This window comes from Eulemur rufifrons, chromosome 11 (assembly GCF_041146395.1).
Source record: "Eulemur rufifrons isolate Redbay chromosome 11, OSU_ERuf_1, whole genome shotgun sequence".
Classification (NCBI taxonomy): Eukaryota; Metazoa; Chordata; class Mammalia; order Primates; family Lemuridae; genus Eulemur; species Eulemur rufifrons.
The window spans coordinates 1792049-1804235 of NC_090993.1; positions in this window are offsets into that span (position 1 = coordinate 1792049).

The following is a 12187-nucleotide window of genomic DNA, read 5'->3' on the forward strand; positions in this document are numbered from 1 at the left end:
TATTTCCTAAAAATGTCTTGAGTTTGAAAGATGAAATGCAAGGAGAGCCCAGGTAAACCACAAACTACCGGGGATTCTTCTCTAACCCCATCATCTCTTCTCCTCTCACCTTCGTCACTGTCTTCCTCACCTCTGCATGCCCACTCTAAGCAATGCAGACAACAGCAAGTGTATTTCTGTACTACCTTTGAGAATAAAGGCTCTTCAGCACAGCAGGAGTTAATACAGTGAAGTATGTCTTGGAAGACAAATGGCACAATCGCTCTGGGTTTGATGAATAAGATGGTGTGAATACCATGCCCCTGCCCAGGCAATAAGCAACGAGCCACTGCAAAAGGAGATACTTGTTTTCTTCCCTGGGGCTCACAGAAGGCCCATAGGTATGTAGATAAGCGCCGGGACTGCAGTGCACATGCCTGCAAGATCAACGCTGTCCTCACGAAGGGACCCTCACGTTCTGTGACTAAGACACAGAAGGTATTTTAGAGATATAGTTCACCCCCTCCACCATGGCCACTTTATAGGTAGGGAAACTGAGGTCTGCGTGCCCAGAGTCACACAGTGCTTAAGCAGAGGACTGGAACTATAATCACTGCTTCTTAGCCCCAAGCCTTATGCGCTTTTCATGCCACAGGACTGTCTCATAGCAAAGTCACTGTCATAGGAGTCCTACTTCTTTCGACTGGATCCAGAAAACAGTTAAGCAGATTCTAAGTTAGGCTAGAATTTTATATGCAGATAGCCTGTGTGGAAATACACAAAGACCAACCAAACGAGAGCAGGTGAAGAATGTGTATCCGGAGCTCACTATAGCAAGACAGTCAGCACCATCTCTTGCATTTTGGCAGAGACTCAAAGGCAGGCAGAGGAGTGGGAAAGCTTTGTGGTAGAAAAAAGAGAATTCATGTATGTCCTGATTGGAGGCTGTTGACATGCAGGAGCTCTACAGGCAAACTATTAACAACTGCAAGTGGGCGTCCTATGTGATTGCTGAGGGCTGCATGTTTGGGTTTTTGTCGTTGGTCCCAAATTGAAGGTGGAGAGGAAAATTAAGGAAGCTGTCAGTTACTGAGCAAGTGCTGGCCATTTGGGACTGATTGTTACAGGGTTATAGTTTGGCTTTCTGGGATGTTTGTTAGAGATAGTAGTCTAACTTTCTGCAAGTCTGACTTGTGCATAGGAGGCTGGCTTCCTGGGCTGGTATTATAGACAGTAGGTTGGTTCCTTGGGCTGACTGTTGCAGGTTGTGGGTCAGAGTTCTATTTTTATATACGTTTTGGTCATTGTCCTTTAGTCTGTTCAGTCTCTTACCCTTTTCAATCCATTTACCTTCCTCGTTCTCTCATAATTCAGTATTGTTGTCATGGACTATAACTTCTGATTTATGTACTTGTGATTTGGGAAGCGAGGAGGGGAGGATTGTTTGTTTTTTTTTTGCTATTCACAGGGAAGTGTATATTTTAATGGACAAGCAAAAACTGAATCACAAAAATCTAGCAGAACTGAGCAGGTTCACCCCCTAAGAACTGCCGCTTGCTGTTCCCCTGAGAACAGTTGCTAAGATAAATCCAGCTTTTCCTGGGACTGTTACTATTACTGCTTCATTCATTACACATGCGTAAAATACCTATGCCATGTAAAGAACTACGGCAGTAGGGATTATGGGATTATACACATGTGTGGCCCTCAATGGGCTTACATATGCGAAACACCTGGATAAAATTGATAATGGAGTCTCCTAATTTTTCAATAATTTGGAAAGTATGAAAGCTGTTTCACTGAGGAAAAAAAAGAGCCTATCTGAAAGAAACAGTCTCTTCAATCAAGAGATGGTTGAATATCTAGAAAAACTCAAATTTCCTCTAGATTTTATCAGTCAAAAGATGATGTATTCCTTAGCCATCAGGGAGTTGCAATCATAAATCACAATGAGATACCACTTTATTCCCCCTGGAATGGCTGTAATAAAAAAAGAGAGAACCCGAAGGCTTAATATGAGGCATTTTGAGGGGTGAAACTTCTTTACATCTTGGTCGGCAGTCCCTGCTGATAACCTTGACACCATCACCTTGCATTATCAAACACTCGACCTCCTTCCCAGTCCTCGATTTACCCAGTGTATTTGCTTTACCACTTGCAGAGCTTGGACTCAGACTTCAGCCTCTGAGGCTTGCCGATAGCACAGCTGTGGCTCCTCAGCGCTCACGCCTTCCCCTTTCCCAGCCCCAGCGGCCCCTGCAGACTTGGCCTAAGAATTCTTCTCTGGGTGTGCTGGGGCCACCACTCCCATCTGTCCCTGTTGGCATAAAACTTGGAACTGCTCGCCCTCCCTGTCCTGGAGCCTCTCACAAGCTTCCCTTTCTGCTGAACCTGGTCCCAGGTAAGCATCTCCATCCTTGTCTACTTTTCCTTTCTCTTTCTGGGTGGCAGAAAAGCCCAGAACAAACTGCCTAACTGCCAAGGCACCCAAGCCTCTGCGTGGAAATTCTCTCGATGATTTCTGGTTGATGTTCTAGCATTTCCTAACTTTTTTTCCTCTATTTTCCATGACAACATCTGCGACTCCTCTCCACTGCACTTTAACTGTTCCTCCCATATGTGTTATATTCTGAGCTATATTAACTTTTTGGTAGACTTATTAGACCCATCTATTCTCAGTGGTAAAGACTTTGAAGAAACATAATTACTCTTACTTACTGTTGTTTGCTAGCCCCTAGCATAGGTGGTGTTCAGTAAATAGCTGGAAATCATATCATTGGGCATGAGGACAGGACTAGTCCGGGATATCGGAGTGTGGGGTCCGTGCAGCACGCACGCATTAATTCACTCTTTCATTTCTTTATTTAATAACTATGTCCCCGGTGCTTCAGCGTGTGATGGCTCTTACAGAGATTCATGGTTTAGAGAAGTTCCACAAAGGGGAAGGTGGAAGACTTCTAGAAACAAACTGTTCCCACCATAGCATGTTGTCCAGACATTGTCGAGTGTGGAGGGACTGACGGAAATTGAGCAGGCTGACAGATTTCATGGCAAGTGTCTTATGGCATTAGAGAGTTTAACATACTCTTCCAAGTGCGATGAATGGTTGTTAAATCTCATTTTTAACGATTTCACGAAATAGATGCTTTGTGAGAAGAGCTTTTTTGCACCTGCTTTCTAGATATACAGTTTCACAAGGTTTTTTTTTTTTGGTTGGTTCAGTATCTGCTGTTTAATGTTGTGTTGCAAATAGACTTAAGAGAACTCTAGGCCGGGCGCGGTGGCTCACGCCTGTAATCCTAGCACTCTGGGAGGCCGAGGCGGGTGGATCGCTCAAGGTCAGGAGTTTGAGACCAGCCTGAGCAAGAGCGAGACCCCGTCTCTACTAAAAATAGAAAGAAATTATCTGGCCAACTAAAATATATATAGAAAAAATTAGCCGGGCATGGTGGCGCATGCCTGTAGTCCCAGCTACTCGGGAGGCTGAGGCAGTAGGATCGTGTAAGCCCAGGAGTTTGAGGTTGCTGTGAGCTAGGCTGACGCCACGGCACTCACTCTAGCCCGGGCAACAGAGCGAGACTCTGTCTCAAAAAAAAAAAAAAAAAAAAAAAAAGAGAACTCTAACCTTGAAGAATGAGTTGCAGGTGTTTTTTCTTACTTCTTTGCCCAAATAAGTGAGTTAGGAGAATCTCAGCCTTGTAATCACATGCCAGTGCTACATGAGCTGCTGATTATCTGCGTTTGATTCACTAATTATATTTTCTCTCCTCTTTCCTCACCTAAAGGTTACATTTACATAAAAGATATTCAAGGATAACACTTTATCATCAAAGTGGCTTCTGCCCTTCCCATTTAAATTACAAACTGTAATAGAAAAGGACTAATCTGCGAAACATCTCCATAATCCCCTGGAGAGAGGCTTTTTGAAACTGTCGTGAAATCACCTTCATTATGTAGCTATAATTTTCTAATGTCCCACATATTACAAGCCTCCCCTCCCACACTTTCCGTCTTTCTCCTCTGTCTTCTGTAGTTCCTCTCCCAGGTAAGGGCCCAGAGGTGGAAGAATTACAACAAACTTCTGTGCAGTTCCCACCTGAGCTGTGCTCAGCCTCTGAGGGGTTTATACACACACACACAGAATCACAGAGAGAATGAGTCTGTAAATCTAAGTTGGGGCCCAGAAGTTGTAGTTTAGAAATCTTCCCAAGTGCTTTTGATGCAAGCCAGGATTGGAAAACGGTGGTCTACTTAACAGCAATGCAAGTTATACAGAAACGGCACCAAAGGAGGGGTTTAATAGTGATACACAAATAACATCCCAGAATCCAAGGACTTCTGAAAAAATAAGGGGCATGTTTTATCTAGCTGGACTCATGCTGCAAACAAACTGTTTCTCTAAGTAATTCTGGGGTATAAATGCCTCTCTGCACCCACCCCGCACCACTATAGCACGAGGAAACAGCAGAGCAGCTGAGCACAATGCAAGACACAATTAATTCCCTCAATGAAAGGGGTCAATGATAGCTCACGCCCACAGGTGGTGAAACTCTTAAATGTGATTCACCTGTCTCAAAGGTCCCAGCGCTGCCTGTTCTGCAAAGTCACCTGTTTCTCCCCGCTTTAGGCCACTCCCAGATCAGACTGGGGTCTTTAGCTTGCTCAATAGATCTGATCTGCCTCCAGCGCACACTTGCGGGCCACATCGTGCACCCCGCAACCTCCCCGCACCGTCCCTGCCACCACGCGGGTCGGGGCTGCGGCATCAACGCGGCGGAATCTCGCAGGAGCCGCCGCTCACCTGCCGGCCCCCAGCATGCACCGCGCGGGCCTCGGGCCCCGCCCCCAGCCCGTCCGGGCGCCGCGCGCTGCGCTCCGGGCGGCCGTTGAGGCGAGGAGCGGGGAGTCCGGCGTCCGGCGGCGTCGCCCTGGCCTGGCGCTCTGCGGCGTGTGCCCCGGCGGCCGTCGCGCCACACCGCGGCGGGTAAGGGCGGCGGGCGTCCTCCTGGATCCCGCCTGCCGGCGGTCGGCGAGCGGGCGCGGGGCGGCCGGGGGTGGGGCGGAGGGGACCTGGGGGGGCCGGAGGGGACCTGGGGGGCCGGGACGACGCGGCGGCCTCGGGGCTCCCTGGCGCATCGCGCGCGGGTCGCTCACCGGCCGCCGCCTCGCCGCCCGGGGGGCCGGACCGAGAGCGGCGTCCTCGGGCGCTTTCCTCTCAGCCCAGCGGTCTCTCAGCTGCTTTCTGTCGGCGAGGCCGAGTTCTCTCCTCTGCCACTGAAATTTTGTGTTTGTGTGTTTTTTTTTTTTTTCCTTTCCCAATTTTAAATGGATAATGAGCTGTTTGAAAAACCCAGCCACCATTTATTGTTTACCTACCTAGATGTATATGCACACAACACCAATATATATAACTATATACGTGATTTTGTATGCAGAGAGGTGACTTTTCTAAGAAGTTAATATATTAAATTACACTAATAGACATGGTAATAAAGACTTGAATTTGGTGGGATAAACCACATTAGGAAATATGTATATATGAACACACACAGTCATGCTGGATAACGAGGTGGTCCTATGAGGTCCTAAAGGAGCTGAAAAATTGCCGTCACCTGGTGGCCTTGTCTCAGCAGTCGTGGTGTTGCAGCCCAGCTCACCTGTTTGTGAGGATGCTGGTGTGTAAACTGCGCTGCCAGTCCTAAAAAAGCATCGCGCATGCGCCAACAGACAGCGCATGATGCTTGATAATGGTAATAAATGATCATGACACTGGTTTATGTATTTACTGTACGATAATTTTTATTTTAGAGTATTCTCCTTATTGGGGGAAAAAAAAACTTAACTATAAAACAGCCTCAGGGAGGTCCTTCAGGGGTAGCCGGAAGAAGGCGTTGTTAACTGTCTCAGAAGATGACAGTTTCATGTATGTTACTCCCCCAGAAAACCTTCCCGTGGGGCAAAACGGGGCGGTGGAAGGCAGTGATATGGATGACGCTGACCTTGCGTGGGCCTAGGCTGATGAGTGTGTTGGTGTCCTAGTTTTTAACAAAGAAGCTTAAGAAGTGGGAAAAAAAATTGAAAAAATAGAAAAATGCTCATAGAATGTGGATAAAGATAGAAAGAAAGATAGAGAGAAACGTTTGTGTGCAGCTGTAGAAATGTTTGTGTTTTACGCTATCTTCACGAGTCAAAAAATTTTTTGAAAAGTTTATAAAGGGAAAAAGTTACAGTAAGATAAGTTTAATTTATAACTGAAGAAAGAAAAAGTTTTTTATAAACTTGGTGTAGCCTACGTGTATGGAGTTTATAAAGTCTATAGTAGTGCACGGGAATGTGCTAGGCCTTCACATCCACTCACCACTCACTCACGGACTCACCCAGAGCAGCTTCCAGTCCTGCAGGCTCCATTCGTGGTAAGTGCCCTATGCAAGTGGACCATTTCTAAAAATCTTTTATAGCTTATTTTCACTGTACCTTTTCTATGTTTAGATACACAGATATTTACCATTGTGTTACAATCGCCTACGGTATTCAGTAGCGTGACATGCTATACAGGTTTGTACCCTAGGAGGAATAGGCTTACCATGTAGCTGAGGTGTGTAGTAGACTATACCCGTGTAGGTTTGTGTAAGTACACTCTGATGTTCACACAACAAAATCACCTAGCAATGCATGACTATGTACGTATATATGTATACACGTATATAAAATATAACACATACATATAATATACCTATTGAGTTCAATTTGCTAATTTTTAGGATTTTTGCCTTGATGTTGATAAGTATTATTGCCTATGCTTTATTTTTTATTTTTTTTTTTTGAGACAGTCTCTGTTGCCTGGGCTAGAGTGCTAGAGCAAGGTGTTAGCCTCGCTCACAGCAACCTCAAACTCCTGGGCTCAAGCGATCCTCCTGCCTCAGCCTCCAGAGTAGCTGGGACTACAGGCATGCGCCACCATGCCTGGCTGATTTTTTTCTATATATTTTTAGTTGTCCAGCTAATTTCTTTCTATTTTTAGTGGAGATGGGGTCTCGCTCTTGCTCAGGTTGGTCTTGAACTCCTGAGCTCAAATGATCTGCCCACCTCGGCCTCCCAGAGTGCTAGGATTACAGGTGTGAGCCACCGCGCCTGGCCTGTTGCCTATACTTTTTTTTAGGTGGTTATGCTCTTCTTGTCTTATTTGGTAATCATTGCTACTTTAGCTTCAAGCAATGAATTCAGTAGCTTTTTTATTTGCAAAAGAGTTTGTGTGTTATAAGGGTTTTCTGTTCATTGCGTGTTTGATAAAGCTCATCTACAAAACTCTTGGCCTAGTGTCTTACATTTTTGGAGGAAGAGAAAGCCTTTTGAGTAGTGTTTCTTTTTTCCTTCTTTAGCTTTTTGTTTTATTGATCTTGATTATTTTTGTTTTCTATTGTATTCTCCTTTGAGTTTGTTGTTCATTTTCTAGCTTCTTTATGGAATGCTTGAGTCACTTATTGTCAATCTTTAAAATACAAAATGCATTTAATGCTCTAAATTTACTTGTAAAAACTGATACAGCTGCATCTACCAACTTTGAATATGTGATATTTTGATTTATTTGCATTGTGTTGGGAAATGTGATCTGCATGATATTGATTCTTTGAAATTTGTTATCTTTTTTACCTAGGATGTGGTTAAGTTTTATAAATTATGTGATTGAAAAGAGCAACTCTATTATGTACAGTGTTCTATATGTATCTATGAGATCAAATATATTAATTGTGAAAATCAAATCTTCTATATACTTGCTGCTTTTTTATTCACTTGAACTGTCAATCATTGAGATAGGTGACTGTTCAGTGAAATTTTTAAAAATTTTCTGTAACGTTTTGCTTTATATATCTTGAGGCAGTGTTTGAGACATTATAAAAGTTATAGTTACTGTCACTTCTTGATGGATTGTCCTTTCTATTACATAGTCTCAGTGGGGCTTCATCTCAGGGATGCAAGGGTGATTCAACATATGTAATTCAACAAGTGTGATTCACCACATAAACAGAAGCAAAATCAAAGACCATATGATCATCTCAATAGATGTAGAAAAAGCATTCGACAAAATCCAGTACCCTTTCATAATAAAAACCCTCAACAAACTAGGCATGGAAGTAACATATCTCAAAATTATAAAAGCCGTATATGACAAACACACAGCCAACATGATACTGAATGGGGAAAAGTTGAAAGCATTCCCGCTGACAGTTAGAACAAGACAAGAGTACCCACCGTCATCACTTTTATTCAATGTAGTGCTTGAAGTCCTAGCCTGAGCAGTCAGCCACAAGAAAGAAATCAAGATTATCCAAATTGGGAAAGAGGAGGTCAAGTTATCACTTTTAGCTGATGATATGATCTTGTATCTGGAAAACCCAAAAGGCACCACCAAGAGACTCCTGAAATGGATAAAAAAATTCAGCAGTCTCAGGTTATAAAATCTAGGTACACAAATCCGTAGCATTTCTATATACCAATAACAGTCAACTGAGAGTCAAATCACAGACTCAATACCATTCACAATAGCTACAAAGAAATAAAATATCTTCATAACTCTGACCTTTTAGTAAAATCCTAAGCCCAGTTCTTCTGAATACTATTATTCTCTATTCATATTTATCTAAATTATTAGTTTTTAAGTCTGGCTGCTCATTGATATCACTGGGGAAGCATTTTACCCATTCCTGAGCACCATGTTCAAAGAGTCTTAACATATTTGTTCTTGAGTTTCCAGGCATCAATATTTAAAAAAAAATTCTTCCTATGTAATTCTAATATGCAGCCAGATTTGTACAACTGAGAAAAACTTTAAAAAAAATTTTACTTTGTAAAATTCTGAAGTTTCTTATTTATCCAGGTTAAAAAGGCCATAGATTAGGAGACAAGATGAAAAATGTTATTCTTTGTTGCTTTCTACTATTTATAGGTATTTCAACTCTATTATTGTTGGACTGAAAAATAAAAGCCCTCATCAAAAAAAAAAGAAATAAGCATTTAAGGCTTATTTACCTGTGAGTACCTCTTTAGCTGCATTTTACAAGTTTTAATATTTAGTGTCTTAGCATTTATTTCCTAATATTTTGAAATGTCTATTATGATTTCTTTCTTTGAATCATGAGTTATTTAGTCATGTGTTTCTTAATTTCCAAATTTATGGGGTTTCACTATCTATTTATTTCTAATCTAATTGCCTTGTGGTTATAGAATTTGGACTATATAATGATAAATCATTTAAAATTCATTAAGAACTGCTTATATTCCAGTCGGTGGTAGATTTTCAAACTATGCCATGTGTGATGAAAAATATATTCTCTTCTTCTTGAGCTGCATTATATATATATTTGTGTGTGTGTGTGTGTGTGTGTATATATAAAAAAGTTTTAAATTGTGTTAAAATCTTTATCCTTAATGGTTTTTTGTTGTTGTTCTTTTGCTAGTTTTGATAGGAGAGGGACTGGCCTGATTAACTGAAGTAAGTTTGTTAAAATGCTCTGTTATCATACTAGATTTATTTATTTCTCCTTATGGTTCTGTCAGTTTTTGCAATATATATTATACATTATGCATTTGCATTATGTATTTTGAAACTGTGTTGTTAGGTCCAAGTTCAGAACTTTTCTGTTTTATTTTCCTGGTGAAATGAACCTTCAATCATTATACAGTAACTTGCTTTATATCTAGTGACTCTGCTTTGATATCTTTTTTCTGATATGAATATAGCTATGATATCTTTATTTTCTTTAATAGTTGCCCAGTATACCTTATTGTTATGTATTTTAGTTCCATCTCACTTTTAATCACACAAGAAATATTGTTTTATGCAGTCAGTCATTGTTTAGTTTTACCCACATATTCATTGCGTTTTTTGTTCATAATTCTTTCTTTCATCTTAGACTTTCCATCTGGGATCGTAGTCCTTTTTGAAGTCCTTTAGGGTACTCTTTATGTACGTTGATCTTGTTGGCCTAAAAATGTCCTTTTTTGGCCTTCATTTTTGAAATGTATTTTTACCAGGTATAGAATTCTAAATTGACAGTTGTTTTTCTTTAGCACATTAAAGATACTATCCCATTGTTTGTGGTTTAGTTTTTTTTTTTTTTTCTATCAAGAAGCCCATTCTTAGTGTAATTGTTTTCCAGCTTACATGATTTATCTCTGGTACTGTATGGATCTCCTCTTTGTCTTTGGTATTCGGCAGTTTCACTATGTTGCATGGGTACATATGTGCATACACATGCATATGTGTGCTCATATGTGTATGTTCATCTGGCTTAGAATTTGTTGGACTCTTTGAAACTGCAGATTAGTGTCTAGAAAATTCTCAGTCATTAATTGCCCATTTTCTCTTTTTCTGTACTCCTGATTTATGTCAGATGTATCACTTCATTCTCTGTAGTGTTTAACATGTCTTTTATTTTTTTCATCTCTATTTCTTTTTTATTGGGAACTTGTTCAGATCTACCTGAATAAAAATCAGAGTACTGTTTGAGAAAGGAAAGGAAGAAATGAATATTGTACAGGCAGCCTACTAAAGTCAACTACAACTATCCTTTTCAACTTATTTCAACTTTTTTTTTTTATGCTTTAAATCCCTATTTTGTGTAAACATATAGTTTGTTTTGCTTCCAATACTTTGGGAGGTTCATTTGTTATTTTAGTTCACAACTTGCAGCATAGTACATTATACCAAGACATTTATTTTGTGATCTCTGCACTTTAGATAGCATCTGTTCACTTCTCATTGTAAGGTGAAGACATTAGAACATAATTCATGCATTTACATTTTATCTGATGCCTTCTACTCCCAGATTTCCATTGTTTATTATAATTCTTGTTCTTATGAGTACTTTTTAATAATATATTTAAACTTCTGTTATTTATCAGCCTTCAACAGTGTCTATTGACCTCTGTATCTGAAAGATGAGGAGATCAAAGCACTTATTCTCCCTATATTCCATTTACCTCCCTTTATTCCTTTCCTGATTTCTTTTTAGTACATATACTAGTATTTCTATATTCATATTTAGATTTTTTACTATCTAAGTATCGGTAACAAAGTTCTGTTTCATGATCATAAGTCTCATAGTTGTTTTGACTTATATATTTAAATGAGTGTATTGCTCTTACTATTATTTCCTTTATTTCCAAGTTTTCTCTCTTTATCTCTGTTGGTGGCCTTTATTGTTATATACTTTTTATAAGAAAGGCTCATGGTTGCTGTCTTTCCTGAATTTTGGAAGTTTGAAAATGTTTGTTATCTTCATGCTTAAATGAAAACTTGGCATTTGTATGTTGCAGTGAAGAAGTATGAGGTTAACGTCATGTTTTTCACTTGTAGGAAAAAAGAATAACAAACTTGATTATTTTACACTATCTGATTAATAGATTGAACAACTTTTCTTTGTTGGATGTTTGGTGGTAATTATGAATATATAGGAATATATAAGAGCATGAATATGTAAGTCATGCCAAAGTCAAAGCAGAAGTTGGGATTAGCATATACTCTATTGAAGGAGATGGCAAATGATGGCCTCCCAACCATTTTTGTATGGTCTACAAGCTAAGAATGCTTTTAACAAATGAATATTTACTACCCATTTAGTGATAGGTAATATAACATCTCAGTTAAGTGAGATGTTATCCCTCCAGAAAAGATTTCATTTTTCTTATAGGTCTGTATTATAAAAAATCGTACACAATTATTATCATATATTAAATTTAATCAGTAAAACATTTGTGGAAATTTTTTTTCTTTGGTTATATAAGTACCTATGTAATATCCTCAATTTTGCCTCAGCGCACAAAGCCTGAAATATTTAATCTTTTGACTTTTCTTGGAAAAAGTTTACTGACTCCTGCTTTACTGCAAATCCAGAATGGGTTTGATTCAGGGAAGCTTTTGAATCCAGTGGGATCTATCTCCCTTAGGATCTGTTTCTTCATCTTATCGCAAGATATGGACAAAGTTGTACCCTCAGTTCTTGGCTGTAGTGAATAATTCTTCTGTGGCCATTCTTGGTATTCTTTAGGTCATGATTGGGACTCTTTTTTTCTGTACCCCAAGTGTCATCAATAGGTAGACTGCCCTTCATTGATGATGTAGTTGTCAGCTTCATACCCACTGTGGAGATTTCTAGCATTTCTACCCCCGTAAGAACTACTCTTGCCCCTGGCCTATTTAATTCTATCT